At 40.1% G+C, this 15355-nt stretch overlaps 1 protein-coding gene across 1 annotated transcript in view; it reads right to left on the reverse strand.

The window, feature by feature from the left end:
* The window catches only part of Suclg2 (succinate-CoA ligase GDP-forming beta subunit), a 312863-nt gene extending 297514 nt beyond the window's left edge, over window positions 1-15349 (reverse strand). Inside the window, exon 1 of the mRNA XM_004629484.3 lies at window positions 15269-15349. The gene's annotated coding sequence lies outside the window, so the exon portion shown is untranslated. The remainder of the gene's footprint in view (window positions 1-15268) is intronic.
* Between the last annotated feature and the right edge of the window lie 6 nt (window positions 15350-15355).

Here is a 15355-nt window from a genome sequence, read left to right on the forward strand (position 1 = left end):
CAAAATTACACATACATCTCACTAAAATATATATCACACTTTCACTGTTCTCAATGCACAATGGTACTAGAGATCTGAGGCCAAAACTACTTTCAGAATACTTTTAGGTGATATCTGTCACTCATTCATCAATGTTCAGAGTATAAGAAGTTCACCGTATGTTCAGATGGATAACAAAGTGCAACATACTGATAGATAACAAAGTGCAACATGCTTGGAGAACAAAAATGTTCTCTTACGGTTCTGGAAGGTCCAAGATCCAGATGTTGGCTCAGCTGGCTCCTTCTGAAAGTTGTGAGGGAAAATCTGTCCCACATGTGGACCCTAGCATCCAAGCAATTTGAAGAATTTGACTACTTACTGCCTTCATCTTCATCTGGCATTCTCCACGTGTGCATGCATGCGTGCGTGCGTCTAAACTGAGTCTGAAGTTTCCCATCTTAGAAGGACACCAGTCATACTGGATTGGATTAGGGCACATTCTAGTCAATGTGTCACTTTAACTGGATTTCCAGAAAGACTGCCTCCATAGTGGGCCACACTCTGGGTTACTGGAGATGAGCCACAGAACTTTTGCAGGGAACACACTTCAAGCCACCGGCACGATTCTAGAGGCTGATGTGAGTGGCTTCCTGAGAGCTGTGCAGAGCAACATCTGGACAGCAGGGAAGTTGTCTAAAGACTCTGAACTATACCTGACTCCTCTTCAAAACGGGGTTAGCAATGCAGTAAGACGCTTGTGCCTGCGGTCACTGCGAGGACACAATGAGGCAGTCTCTTCACAGCCTGGCCCACGGAATGTGCCCTGGCAATGTCAGAAGCCTATTTTTACATGTGTCCTACTTCTTCAGGTTCTCTAGACTGTATTAATAGCCACTGTGTGGGTGAATCTAAGAGAAAGGGCACAGCTGTATCCCCAGGGGTGGGGAAGCCCTCTCACAACACAAAACACACCCACTGTGAATCCTTTGCTCACAAGTCTCCAACAAACCACCTCCTAACCCAAGCTTCCTACCAACTCACCACAGTGCGGCTATAGGGCATGGAACAAACACCCACTTCAGAGATAAATGAATATGAATATAGTACTTATAAAATAATATTAGGAAAATACTTTTTAATACTTACAAATTAAGACTTGGAAACTAAAAATATAGTCCAAGCTAACATCAGACAACTCTTCTACAAAGATAAACACTAACCAAAAAGATCATTAGCATTCATGTATAGAGCAGCACTACTCATAACAACTACTAAAGGTAGAAGTAACTCAAGTGTCCACTGACAGATGAATGGAAAATCAGAATGATATACATATAATGAATGGAACAGTATGCAACCTTGAACAGAAACAAATTTTTGTACATGCTTCGACATAGGCAAATTATGAATACATTATGCTAAGTAAAAGAAATCAGTTTAGGAAGTCAGAATGATGATTCCTCTTTGATTACTATCCTAGTGCAGTCAAAATCATTGAGCCTGAAAATCAGAATAGTTGTGCCTTGCTAGGGGCTGGAGGATAGAGAATGGGTATAAGGAATATAAGATTTCTTTTTCTTTAAACAAACATTTACTTGAGAGACAGTATGGCAGTACTTGGTATTTCATGACAAGCAGTATGTATTTAGAAGAGCAGAATGACAGGCATTCCAAGCATGACCCTACTATTACACATTGCGAACTTCAGTGCAGTTGCTTAGTTCACAGGTATCAGTATATATAGTTAGTCAGAGTCAGAATCCTACCAATTAACTGCTAGTACCGAAATCCTGCTGAAGATTCTCAGGATAATTGCCTTATCCATCTTCTACATATAAATGTATGGCTTTGTCCCTGTCCTGTTTCCCAGCTTTTCTCCTTGCACTCTCTTCGTTGTCTAATCCTCAAGTTCTCGCTTTCCTTCTAATTGTGTTATACCTTTCTATTTGTATTTCTTCTTTTGAGTTCTTACACTAGGGAGATGACACGATATTTACATATGTGGGTCTGGTTTATTTCATTTATGAGTATATCTTCAAGTGGAATCCACTTAAATATAAATGTTTCAAGTTTATCATTCTTTACAGCTGAGTAATACTCCATTGAATAAAAATACATCTTTTTCATCCATTCCTCATGTGATGGGCATCTTGGTTGTTTCCAAGATCTGGCTATCACAAATTGTGCTGCTATAAACATAGGCACACATATATCACTATGATATGACACTTTCAGTTCCTCTGGGAAAATTCCCAGTAGGGGGATAGCTGGCTTGAATGGGATTTCCAGTCCTAATTTTTTAAGGAGTCTCCACACTGATTTCCATAATGGTTGCACCAGTCTACATTCCCACCAGCAGTGGAGAAGTGTTCCAATTATTGCTATACTGTCTCTCAAGTAAATGTTTGCTTAAAAAGGGGGGGGGGTAATAAATGAAAAATAGAGACAAGAAAAAAAATGTCACAGAACTGTCCTGCTACAATGCTGTATATGGTTAGATTTCTAAACTTCTATGTAAAAATATGTAACTGTTCATTCATATTTTTAAATAGTTTTATTGTTTTATATTTTTCTTCATATTCTGTGGGGACTTAAAGTTTAACATATCAATATTTAATAGAAAATGCCTGTTCCATGTTATGCCTAAGAAATTTGATATTCAGACAGATAGTTAGGTTAAACCCAACTGTATATGTTGTAGGGTAATAATAATCTTCTCGTTTAACAACCTAAGTTCGCAGACCAAAACTTAAGAGAAAAAGAAGGGCTGCAAGGACAGCCAACATTTTCGCCCCAGTCTTTCACCATCAATGAAGACTCAGGACATAGGAGAACCTATACTGTAACATCATGTAACTCAGTTGTGTCCCAAATTTTCTGATCAAGGAGATTATAGGGTCACAGAGTAATGTCATCGATGATGGAGAGTGTGCCTAAGGAGAGTCACATGGAGAGAAAACATTCTCTTAGGCTTCCACAGAGAGCAAACTGGTCAAGCAATGGCTATGACTCATCCACATGGCTGACACTGACAAAGGATCTACAAACCGTGGTACAGGATTTTAGGACAAATCCTGAGAGTACTTGACTAACCTTATCAGATACAAAAGTTACATTTCTTATTAGATAGGTCTTGCTTTATCTTGGTCTTAACCATTCAGCAGAAAAGTATAAAAACAAGGTATAACGGGTAAAGCCATGTTGGTACACTGGGCTGTAAAGGGCTCAGTTCAGCAACTTCTCACATTGCCTGTCCTGCGCAGGACCTACTACTGTTATGGACTACTAGACTATATTGGAATATTTTGCAGAATTCACACACCTACAATATTTACATGACAATGGAATACCCTTCTCTGACAAAACTAAACAAAAAAGGGGGATACAAATGAATGACCATTTTGTATCTGTACAGTCAAATAGAACAGATATACAGCTACATTCTCTTAATTCAATGAGTAAGATTTGTTCTAATAGTGTTTGTGGACAGGCTGTCATGCCTGCATTTTGTACAATGAATAACTACTGAAACCATGTGCAATGTATTTACTATTGAAACTGTCCTACTGATCAGTTTTGAAACTGTCTCACTGCTATTTGTTTCTCAGTAAAAGTATAAAAAAAATAGGATTTCAAGTGAGATGAGTAAATTCAGGAATGGACTGACAGCTGCACATGATGAATGAAGGTACCTAATGCCACAAAACAGATAAAATGGTAAAGTAAAATGGTCAATTTTATGTTAAGCATATTTTCCCACAGGAAGTTTTTTAAGAACATTCATATCTTTAGTACCTTTAAAAGTTTTGGGAAGCAAAAGCAAGGTATCAAAGATAACAAAAATTCCCGAATCCAAAGTTCAAATCAAGCTGGGCATGATGGTACGTGCCTGTAATCCCAGCACTGGGGTGGCTTCTGAGGCTGGAGGGTCACAGAGCACTTGAGGCCAACCTGGGCTACAAGAGATCCTGCCTCAAACAAAGAACAACAAAAAATTTTAAATGTGCATCACAAAAGCAGTTCCTGTGCTACTTGCCTCAATTCCCAAAATTCACTCACCAAAACACTGCTTTGCCTTAGTAATTATTTTTATTTAGACGTTGACCATGTTACTCATTTAAAACTGCAAAGTTCTGAGAAGGGGATTCTTCTCTGACCTATAAAGACAATGTAAAGTACAATGGGGTAAAGAGATTCCTCTTGAAGCAGAGGACAAAATGCCTTCAAGAAAAGGACACGGTGACTGATAGATTACTGTAAGCAAAATAGTATTGATACATTAACATTAAGACAAATTAAACCCTATCACTGAACAGTCCTAGCTGGGGGGTTCTAACAGAAAAGAAAGTATTCTTCTCTCATCTTTGCAGAACATTTAACTCCATAATTTTTCCCTCACACTGAAATTATACTTTATACATAATGTCAAAAAAATCTATTTCATACCACTCATAAAAGCTTCACCATAAATTTATGGCAAAAACCAGAACAGGATCTAGTACACCAACATGCTGCTAGACTAAGCCTTTGGGATTTGACCCTCTGACCTAAAAGCAACCTGAGGCCCAAGCTTCCAGAGGCTTCTTCACCTCCAACACAACATAGCCCTTCAGTTCCTCTGCATCCTTGGCAGGATAAACTGTTTCTGACTCTACCACCTCAGAATTTATGTGGTTTTCTAATTAGCCAGATAGTACATTTATTCCTGTGAATTATGAAAAAGGTAATAACTACAAGGTTTTTTTTTCACTGTATTGTTGGTTTGCAATTTTAATGATATATCACTATAAAAGAGTTCTGCTCTTAACAAAGGGATATTCATCATTAATAGCTTATTCCCTTAATCCAAAATAATTTAGTAACTCCCAGTTTTCTTTAGCCTGCTTTATAAAGAGTCACACCGACACTCAGGCTGGCATAAGAATGTATATGAAATGTGATCTCCCCTCTTTTTCCAGGGTAAATTAACCCAACTTGGTCCTTGGATGTCCAGGTGGTACGACACTGCACCTCAACAGCAGGAGGAAGAGAACAAGGCTAAGATGGTGACAGAGATCAAAGGACAAAGATAGTTTCCTTATAAAGAAGTGAAGGGATCTCTACCAATAAGGAGAAAATACTAGCATTTTCTAATAGCTACAAAGCTAATCTCCACTTCAAATCAATGTGTGGATGCAACAGAGTCCTTTTCCCAACAGATCCTATTTTATTCTTCCACATTTGATTCTGGGCATATGGTAATTTTCCCGCTTCACTTTCCTACTTCATTTTCCTGTTCCCCACCTTACTGCTAATATTCCTTGCAAGTTCTGGGGGTCAAGGTAAGGATGGGGGAAGGCAAGAACAACAAGTCTTTCTTTCCTTGATATCCAATTTATTGATAATTTATAGCCCAAGCCAATATAACTAATCTTTACTGATCACTTAGGGGACAGTGTTAAAATTAATATACACGAGCTCATTTACTCATCATACAATTCCAGAAACTGAGTATTAAAACTTTCCTCACTTTACAGATGAAAAAACTAAAGCCTAAGAAATTTACAGAATTTCATCAAATTTAAGATGCCAACAATTGGAAGACACACCATTTTTATTTAACATGGAGGGAAAGTCATCTGCATTTCAGAGACAATGAAAGGTAAAATACAAGCACTGAAAGCCAAATTTGAAAAGCGTAAGTTTAGTCCTGACTTATGCCACTATCCTGGTATAATTTTTTTTTTTTTTTTTTTAGCACTAGGGATTGAAATCTGAACCTTTACTGAGCTACATCCTAGCCTGTTTTAAGCGTTTTTCTTCTGAGACACGATTTCACTGAGTCACTAAGTTCCTAGGCTGGACTTTAACTTGCCAATTCTCCTGCTTCAGCCTCCCAGAGTGCTTGGATTATAGGTTTCCACCACCAAGGCATAATTATTAAAAATGTTCCCTTCTACTCCCAAATATATCCCAATATGAAGTATAAAACATTACCAGTCTAGGATCACAGGTCTGCATCTTGTATAGCAATTAACCACTGAGAAGAATGTATGCAGTGTATTATTTGTTGAAACTGTACTTTCGATTTGATTTGAAACTGTCTCATTGCTATATGTTTATCAATAAAACTTTGAAAAGAAAAAAAAAAAAAAGATCTCCAAATTCCACCAAATAAAAAAAACAAAACAAAACAAAAAAAATATTACCAGTCTATATGGCCAGCCAGATAGATCAGTGGACTAAGCATCTGCTTAGGCAGAGCAAAGCAGCTGGGGTTTGATCCCCAGCAGGCCTTGCTGGCCCCACCCCCAGGGCCCGCTGAGACAGAGATTGAGACTGGGCATGGTGGCACACGCCTGTAATCCCAGTGCTTGGGAAGCTGAAAACAGAATCAGTACAAGTCCAATCTACCTAGTGAGACCCTGTAGACCTGGAACTAAATACATTGAAAAAAAAAAAAAATTATCAGTCTGGTGATGGACTGAGTGTAATAAATTCCATTCATCAGTCTGAGACTGACTACTGGGGAAGCCAGCTGCTCCTGTAGGCACCTAAAGCTCTGCCCTGCAGGTAGCTCTCCATTGAGAAGTGACTTACAGATCCTTCTCTTTGGGAAGCATGAAGTAGAAGATGCACTGAGTTATTTCAACACAGACATTTGTTCCAAATAAATGTACTCTATGCCTGTAGGCAAAGTGTTGTCTAGACCTATCTTGGAATAGCTCACCTGACCACGTGGATAGATAAACCAACTTCCTATAATATCCCATTTTTCCTCTTAATAATTCTTGCCTAAGAGTTACTGGGTCTCATGATTAAAAAAAAGTCTAAACCAAGGTACCTCCCCATCACCTTGAACTCTGTTCAATTAGTGCAGTTCAGACCAGAAAAATAAACAGTTAAGAAAATGTTTGGGCATTTGGGAGAATGAAAAGAAAAAGCAAACATGAATGTGGAAAACTGGAGAAAAAGGCAGGCAGAATGGCAGCAATTTCTGAGGACAGAAAATACAACAGTGCCCCACATGGGTCAGGCTACCCCACACCCCTGCCACTGCACCCAGGACCTGCCACTAGCAAGCCATGGTGCTGTTCCTCTCTACAGTCATTCCTATCTCAGATACAGGGAGTAGAACAGGGCAGACATCCTAGGTAAAACCTGCCAATGTTTTTACCTGGCCAGTGACTCAAACCTGAGTGCACAAGCAGGAGTGCACTGTTAGAAACTGAAACTTGGGAGACAGCAGATGCTGAATGAGGCATTGAGGACAAAGGAAATAGAGCAGGTATAGGAGTGGACACGGGCCAACCCAGGCACAGAAGTCACAAAGACATGCTACCTCAACTGAAGTGATCACTTAACAGAGCAGGAAAAGAAAGAGTCCCCTTCAATACTGTAAGCTTTTCTTTTTCCAGAGACAAGTCCAAGGTCTCTTTCAAGTGAAGAAGCCTTAGTAAGCACCTGCATTCTCCACCCAAGACTATGGGCCAGGATGGCAACAATAAGGCAGGTGGCATCATTCCAAAGGGCCTAGAAAGTAATCAGTGCTGGCCCACTAAGCCCTGGGCTTGGGAAAGCTCTTGGCCATGTTTTGCAAGCCCAGCACATCTCTGGGTCTCTTCCTTTCTCTTCTCTTCAATGCCTGCTCTTTTTCTGAGGTCCTGACAACATGCAGAGAACAGCAAGCACAAAGACAGAGGACACACATGATTCCATGAACAAGGACACTGTAAAATGAGAGGTACTCCTCAAACCTTCTCTGCTCACAAATAATATGCAAGTTTCTATCACCTTTTGCTATCTGGACAGAAGAGGCCAGCAATAGGACTAAGTAGGAGAACCACGGTTTTGACCAAACTCTTTCTTTAACATCACTCTTTCTCTGCTATCCTCCTATTGCCTCCAGTTAGCCCCTTTTTGTTAGGTTCTCTACACAGATGATTTTCCAGGCGCAACTCTGGTTTCTATCTGTCATTCCAGGTAAATACTCAGTGTTTACATTCATTTTCAGAAGTGCCCCAAGTGGGATGATAAAATATGTGGTCACCTCAATTTTGGCACCAGCTTCCACTGTTTTCCAATTTTATATCTTTTACGTATGGGGCAACCTGTAAAGCAATCTACAACATAAGCATAAGAATGTATTCACCTTTTGCGGATGGTGAAACGTGAAAAAAAAATGCATGTAAAATGCATACATCATTCTTACAAAGCATAAAGCTACTGAGTGCTGAAGACAAGCTTTAAATTCAGGCAGTGTGAATTCACTCTTAGTTTATGCCTATTATCTTGGCATAACTCAAAGTATGCAATCAAGGCAAAAGCCTCCCAGGTACCCTCCAATTTATATACCTCTGAACCTCTCTAGATCATGCCCAGAAAACCATATCACTGTCCAAATACTTTCAGTAGCTCCCTACCACCCTCCTCACAAGCAAGCTTGCATCTATTACCAGGTCCACATGGAGCCTACCTGCCTCTCTAGCCTTATCTCCCCGTGCTTTGAAACTAGCCTTATCTCCTGAGCTTCTTCAGTGCCTTCAAACCACAAGCTTGGGACAAAGACAGCCCAGAAACTGGAAGACAGCAAGCATGTGGAGAGCTTTGTGGAGGCAGAAAAATGGATGTCAGATTCCCATCCATCCACCCACAGGACCCCAGTAGAACTCCAAAAGACTTTTTCCTTGAGCTTTCCCGTATCTCCATTATCAATCCATCAGTCCAATTTTAACAAAAAATAATAATAATAATAATAATAATAATAATAAATTTTAGAGTTAAGTGCATATATCTATGTGTATCTTCATGGTCCATCCCTAAGTACCACTGTTTCACAATCATTTCTTTGTTACAAAGAGAATGGCCCATATACCCAGCACGTGGATCCAAATCTGAACTCAAATCATTAGGAAAATTAATCTTTCATTCTTATCTGCAAAAGCAATAAAATATTCACCATCTCTCCAGCATTCCTCTACCACGAAGGCTACTGCTCCATGCTAGGCCCTCAGTGAAATGCACAGGCACATACTGTGACATTTTAGTCTTTAGGTGACCCCTGCCTCAGGTCACTGATGCACATTAAGTCCACAAATGCTTACTAAGTCAACACTCGGATGTGCAAACAATTCTGGAATGATCAACTAAAAGGGTGTACTTGGTACGCCCAACAAAATGAACTCGAACAGTACCCTCACTCCTGGTACCACCTTGAGCTTTCACTGTGGACATTCTGAAGACAACCAGGGTCCAGGAGGGAGGCCTTCAACTCCCTGTGCCTCAAATTCCCCAGATATTAATGGGGAATAATCATCTTGGCTCACACAGCTATTGTAAGGATTAAAAGAAATAAAATATAGTAGCACCACACTATGTCTAACTCTCATACGACAGCACACAATAAATGTTTATGTAATCTGGGAAAGGAAAGCTATTCTAGCTCAAAAAAGCCTTAAAAAGAGGCAAGTAAATTTAGTTTCAAATTCACTGAGAGAGATATAATCATGGTAGGCCCATGATCTAATCATATTGCCAAATGTTTTACATATCATCTTATTTAATCTCTGTAGCCATGTGTAAGAACTAACTCTTCAAAGAACATCAAGTTCAAGCATTTGTTCCAGGATGCAGAGCAAAAACATAAGGAATCCAGATTTGGAATTCAGCTGAAGAAGAACCTTAACCCCTCTGTTACACTGCTCCCTAGAGCCCAAAGCCAAAGAAAGAGGAACTTGGACAAAAGCCCAGAAAGGGCAACTGTGTAGCCCATCAGTATGCCAGCCAGCCCAAGGCCACATGACCAAAAACAAAGAGATCGAAGATAGATAAAAATAGATTACTTGGATGGTTTAGCTCAAATTGGGTCTCTTGGCAAAGCAGCTTAATAATTAACAGCATTTTGACTTATTAGCATGGAGAAGGCAACTTCTTGGTACTGGGATGCAAAGCTAGTGAGCACATGACCTCTCTATGCTTCTGTTCCTTCACATGAAACAAGACGGTACAATCTCCTCTGCATTGCATTGTAAGGGTTAAAGAAACAATACATTGTAATCATTTCAGTTCATCACAGACTACAAGTTTAATAAGTCCTTTTATGAAAGCCTTTCCTTTCTCTGTCACTTGCCTACAGTACCAATATCACCTCTCAACTCCTGCTCCTTTACTGCTATCCCCTTTTCTGTCCACCTCACTCATGTAGTTCCCAAATGCTTACTGAATACCTAGTCAGGCCAGCTGAGGAAACTACAGAGCGTAAGAAAAATCTTTGCCCTCACAGCGCTTCCATTTTTGCATTTTTAGGAGAAAGGAGAGTAAGCAAATAACACCAAGTAAAGTTAAGTTTTAGGAGTACAATAAGTTAAGAAAAAAAGGTAATAATAATCCCTGAAGAGAGGACTTAAGAAGATCATTAGAGAAAGGCCAACTGCGAGAATGAACATTTACTCAGCACTGTGCAAAGGGCCAATGTTGACACAAACACAGTAGCTTGGTGGATGAAGACCATTGCTCAGCTATGTATCTCTGTGTTGTACTGTAACACTAGCTTACATGCCAATTTTGGCATGAGCCTGGGGCCCCTGGGGATGAGGACATGTGTCCCTTTCTCTGTACTCATGCAGCCATTTTGCCTAAGTGCACCCACCTCCCATCATTCTGAACCATGAATTTACAGTAAATAGGTAACTCTGTAAGTTTTCTGCCTTTGGGAAGCTTAGCATTAGCTATACACATTTAAGTATTCAAACCACAGGGCTACGTGAATGGTATTTGCTTGGTTATTCAGCTGTGGAGTTGTATGTGCAGCCAAGTTGTAGGCGCTCTGCAGCTCTCAACTTGTCACTGCCTCCTCCTTCTCCATACTAAACTGCTTGCAATGAGCTACATACCGTCTATTCTACACAGAAAACCATCTCCATCACCACCACCTTTTCTGACAAACTTCCAATATTAATGTCCAAATTTTATCAGCATGCTGCTTTTATTGTTTGTTCAAATGTGTACAAATTTCTCATGGTTTGTCAGGCAAAACTTTACCATCCAGTACATAAAGTACTATACCAAGTGACAATTCAAGATTGAGTAGTAAAGAGGTGAAGGTCAAATGATCTGAGGATGCTCCTTTAATTTATTTTCCTCCCCCATTATAACAAATTTCAGTGACTTTGGTCTTCACTCTATCAGGAAACAAGGGAAACAAAGTTCTCGCTACTGTGGACCTATGCGCTCACTCACTCATAAAAGAAATGTTTCATTTACAGTAAACAAAGCTAATATCAGACATGAGCTATCACTAAATGGTCTTCCCCACAGGGAAGGTCAAGAGGTTAGCATCTAAATTATTTGAAATGGATTCCCTTTTTTAATATTACAAATTGCATTTGTACTTCATTTTAAAAAAGAAAAAAAAAGTCAGATCTTTGTTCTCCAGGGTAATGAGGCAGATTTACAACTGTAACGCTTCCCTTACAAGCTCATTTTGCCCATAGGTACTTATACATAAACTTTAGCTAGCGCTTTACTTACAAAAGCTGGGCTCCTGCATGTCCTCCCACTTCTTTTCTCCTCCCACTTTTTCCCAAATGAACAGAAAATTAAACTGGAACCATTCTTTCTGAAATATGCAACCACAGGGACTCAAGAGTAGGCAGTTTCCTTTGACAATACATTTGCCTCTGCACTTCGCAGGGATCCACACAATACTGATTTTATTTTTTTTATATTTTTTCCATAATTTTATTGATAAAAAATAGCAATGAGACAGTTTCAAATCAAATTGGTTGGACAGTTTCAATAATTAACACATTGCAAACATTCATCCTAGTGGTTAATTGCTGTACAATATGCGGACATGATATCCTACTTACAAACACCATTAGAACAAATCACTCTATTCATTAAGAGAATGTAACTATATATCTATCCTAACCACTTCGAATACACAGATAAAAAAATGGAGATTCATCTGTATCCCCTTTTTTTTATTAAGTTCCGTTATTTGAATATTATAGGTGTGTAAACTCAGCAAAATATTCTAAAAGAGTCCAGTAGCCCATAATAGTATTGGGTCTTCCGCTTGACTGGCAATGTCAGAAATTGTTGATGTGAGTCCCCTACAGATCAACATAACAGCTTGGTTTTACTTCTTATATTTCATTTTTATACTTTTCTGCTGGATGGTTAAGACCAAGATAAAGCAAGACCTATGCAACAAAAGTTGTAGCTTTTGGGTCTGATAAGGTCAGTGAAATCCCCTCAGGATTTATCCTGAGATCCTGCACCTCAGATTGTAGATCCTTTGTCAGTGTCAGCCACATGGATGAGTCACGGCCATTGCTTGGCCAATGTGGTCTCTGTGAAAGCCTGAGAGAATGTTTTCTCTCCATGGTACTCTCCTTAGGCACACTCTACATCATCGATCACTTTCCTCTTTGGCCCCATAATCTCCTTGATCAGAAAATTTGGGACACTACTGAGTTACATGACGTTACAGTACAATACTGATTTTAAAGTTGGGAGCCGGAGAGGCAGTGTTTCCCACAACAGCTATGCTACCTGCAAAAAGAACAGCTATGTCCTAAAAGGCCACGTAAGTACTTAGAATCACGAACATCTCAAACTCAATGTTCTCAGCCAACATGCGTCCAAAACAGACAGGCACATGGGCTCCTCTCTGCACTCATCATACAGCGGCTTTCCTGTATTATGTCACCGAGTACAACAGCACACTGTTCACCTGTCTGTCAGGATGTGGGTTTCTGGAAAGATCCACAATGCTTAGACATTTACCAAAGTGTTGAGTTTACTGCCTGCTACTCCCCTAAAAGTTTCAAAGCCAGGCTACTTCAGAGCTATAACAGGAAATATGTACAGTACAGTAATTATATGGCTGTGTTGCAGCAGCCACGGCTGAGACTCAAATCCAGTTTTTTAATTAGGTATATAATTTTGTATAAGTCATTTAAATGTCCTTAACAGTTTTTGTCAGACAGATCCTGCAAGTCTCCACGTGATTTGACCCTATCAGACTTCATGCACTGACACTTTCTTGACCTTAACTGACTAGAGCTATGGAGCTCACTCCCACCTCAGTGCCTTTACATTTCAATCTGTCCAGCCTAACACAGCTTTCCCAGAGTCTCACCTGACTGACTGCTTTTGTCCTTCAGCTCAAAGGTCAAAAATGATCTCAAATGTCCTGGATCTCATAAACATCCAAAGTAAAAACAATGAACCTAAGGCCAGAACTAATAAAATAAAAAAATCTTTCAATGACATTAGGCTCCAGGAATATGTATCAAATGTTAAATTTAATGACAGGGAAGGGATAAACATTACCTATGGATATCTCTGTGAAATCAGTTAAAGTTGCTTCTAAAAGCAAAAAATCTTTGCTTTTATCTTTGTATAGCTTTTCATAAGGCCTGGAGCAAAGTAGGCCAGGGCCAAGAGTGGCAAGAGATTTCTAAGATGCTTGGCAAGGATTCTTAAATTTGGGGGAGAAAGTGAATTATGTTCAACTAACTCTAATTCCAGCTATGGGCAAGGGGCTAGGCAGATAACATTATCAAATCCTACAGAGACTTGAAAATAAAGTTCCTTACAAGTCACAATCCATATTTTCCTGTCCAATGACAATTCCAAGACGTTTATAAAGGGGAAAAAAAAAGGTGTTTTGGATGTTGCATAGTTTCTGATAGATTAATTTAAAGGTTGACATAATATATTTTCATGAGGAAACCTATACTAACCAGACAGCAGCCTAGTACAAAGGAAACCTGAAGATAAGTTTCCACTCTGTAATTAGCTTTGCCACAGACCTTGAACAAGTCACTTAATTTTTCTACCCATGAAATGAGCTCTTGACAATGCTCATTTCTGCTTCCTGGATACTAGGTACAACTGCTATCTTTAAAAAAGAAAAAAACATAGTTCACATCTTCTGAATTTGTGTTCACAGGATAACAATTCATCCTTAACTCCAGAAGTCAAAGTGAAGCAACAGACCTTTTAACCAAGCCTTCTTGCCAAAGCAAGGGCACCTACACCCAACCCATCTCTCCCAAGTGTTGTGTCAGGCTTCCTTCCACTTTCTGGATAGCCAAGAAGACAAACTTCAGCTTAGTATGTCAAATTTACTTTTCTCTGTACAATTTCCATGACCCTAATGTTTCTCAATTGAAGTTCACCTTCCTGTTATTAGTGGTTTTAATTAGACAAAAACACCATTCCTTTTGCTACTTCACCATACTGTCAAGCACCTACAAAGGATATTATAGTAAGTATTAGCACATTGTAAAGTTACATTAATAAAAATGAGACGTCAGAAAATGAAAGGGGGGATCACATATGTCATAATTAACCAAAGCTTAGAAAAACTCAAAACATCATTAGCTTTTTTTTTTGCTTTTCATAAAAGCTATACTTTTCAAGTCCTGGTTAAACCTGAATGTGCAATAATTTGCCTCGCATTAATTAAACATGGAGAAATGGGCAAGGGCTTCACTTGATGTTGACTGGGCCTCGGGTTATCCTTTCTTTCAAAGAAAGGAGTTTATGGAAACTAAGATGTCCACTAGCTGAGTGATTTCTCCAAAAGTCATCACCAACTCAAAATTTTCCCAGCAGATTTCTCACCACTTGAAGCTGGCCACCTGTAGCAGTAAAATCTACTGCAGAAGTTGGAATGACTTTCAATGTCCACCACTATCCATCTCTGGTTTTGTTATCCAGAAAGTATAGCCAAAGGTCTTCCGTGTTTGGGGGCTGTGCATTTAAAGAGGAAAGTGTTTCCCACCTAGCTCTTTGACCCTACTCTTTCCCCAACTCACACATCCACTGAAGTCTGCAACAGCAGGTGTTACTACATTCCGTGAGGAAAGTTCACGCAGCAAGGCGAGTTGCTAAACACGGACCAAGCTGCCCGAGCTGCAAGCCCGTTCACCACGTGGCCTGAGAAATGAGTTCCAGGTCACACATTTTGCACAAACACGACTAGCGGAGCTGATAATAAAACCTCAGGATTCCAAAACCGAGGAACTTTTCTCAAACTTGGGTTCAGCGCCTGGTTCTGGGTCAGGCATGGGCACCGGGAGCCGTGGGGTGCCACATGCGCGGAAAGCTGGGTCTTTCACACTGAGACTCCGGGTTGTGGACCCCTTCGGCCCGTCCCCACACCCCAATGGGGATCCGATTTCCCCTGAGCCGGGCGCAGCGTTGCGTGTGGGGCACCGAGGGGCGGCGCATCAGGAGAAGCAGGAGACAGGAGTAGGAGAGCGCGGGGACCTGGTTAGGTGGCGCTCACCTGAGACCCGGGAACCAAGAACCGGGGCCGGAGCACCAGGTCTCGCAGAAGCCGGCCTGCCTGCGCGGCTGCAGGGGACGCCATCTT

This window comes from Octodon degus, unplaced genomic scaffold (assembly GCF_000260255.1).
Source record: "Octodon degus isolate 3935 unplaced genomic scaffold, OctDeg1.0 scaffold00030, whole genome shotgun sequence".
Classification (NCBI taxonomy): Eukaryota; Metazoa; Chordata; class Mammalia; order Rodentia; family Octodontidae; genus Octodon; species Octodon degus.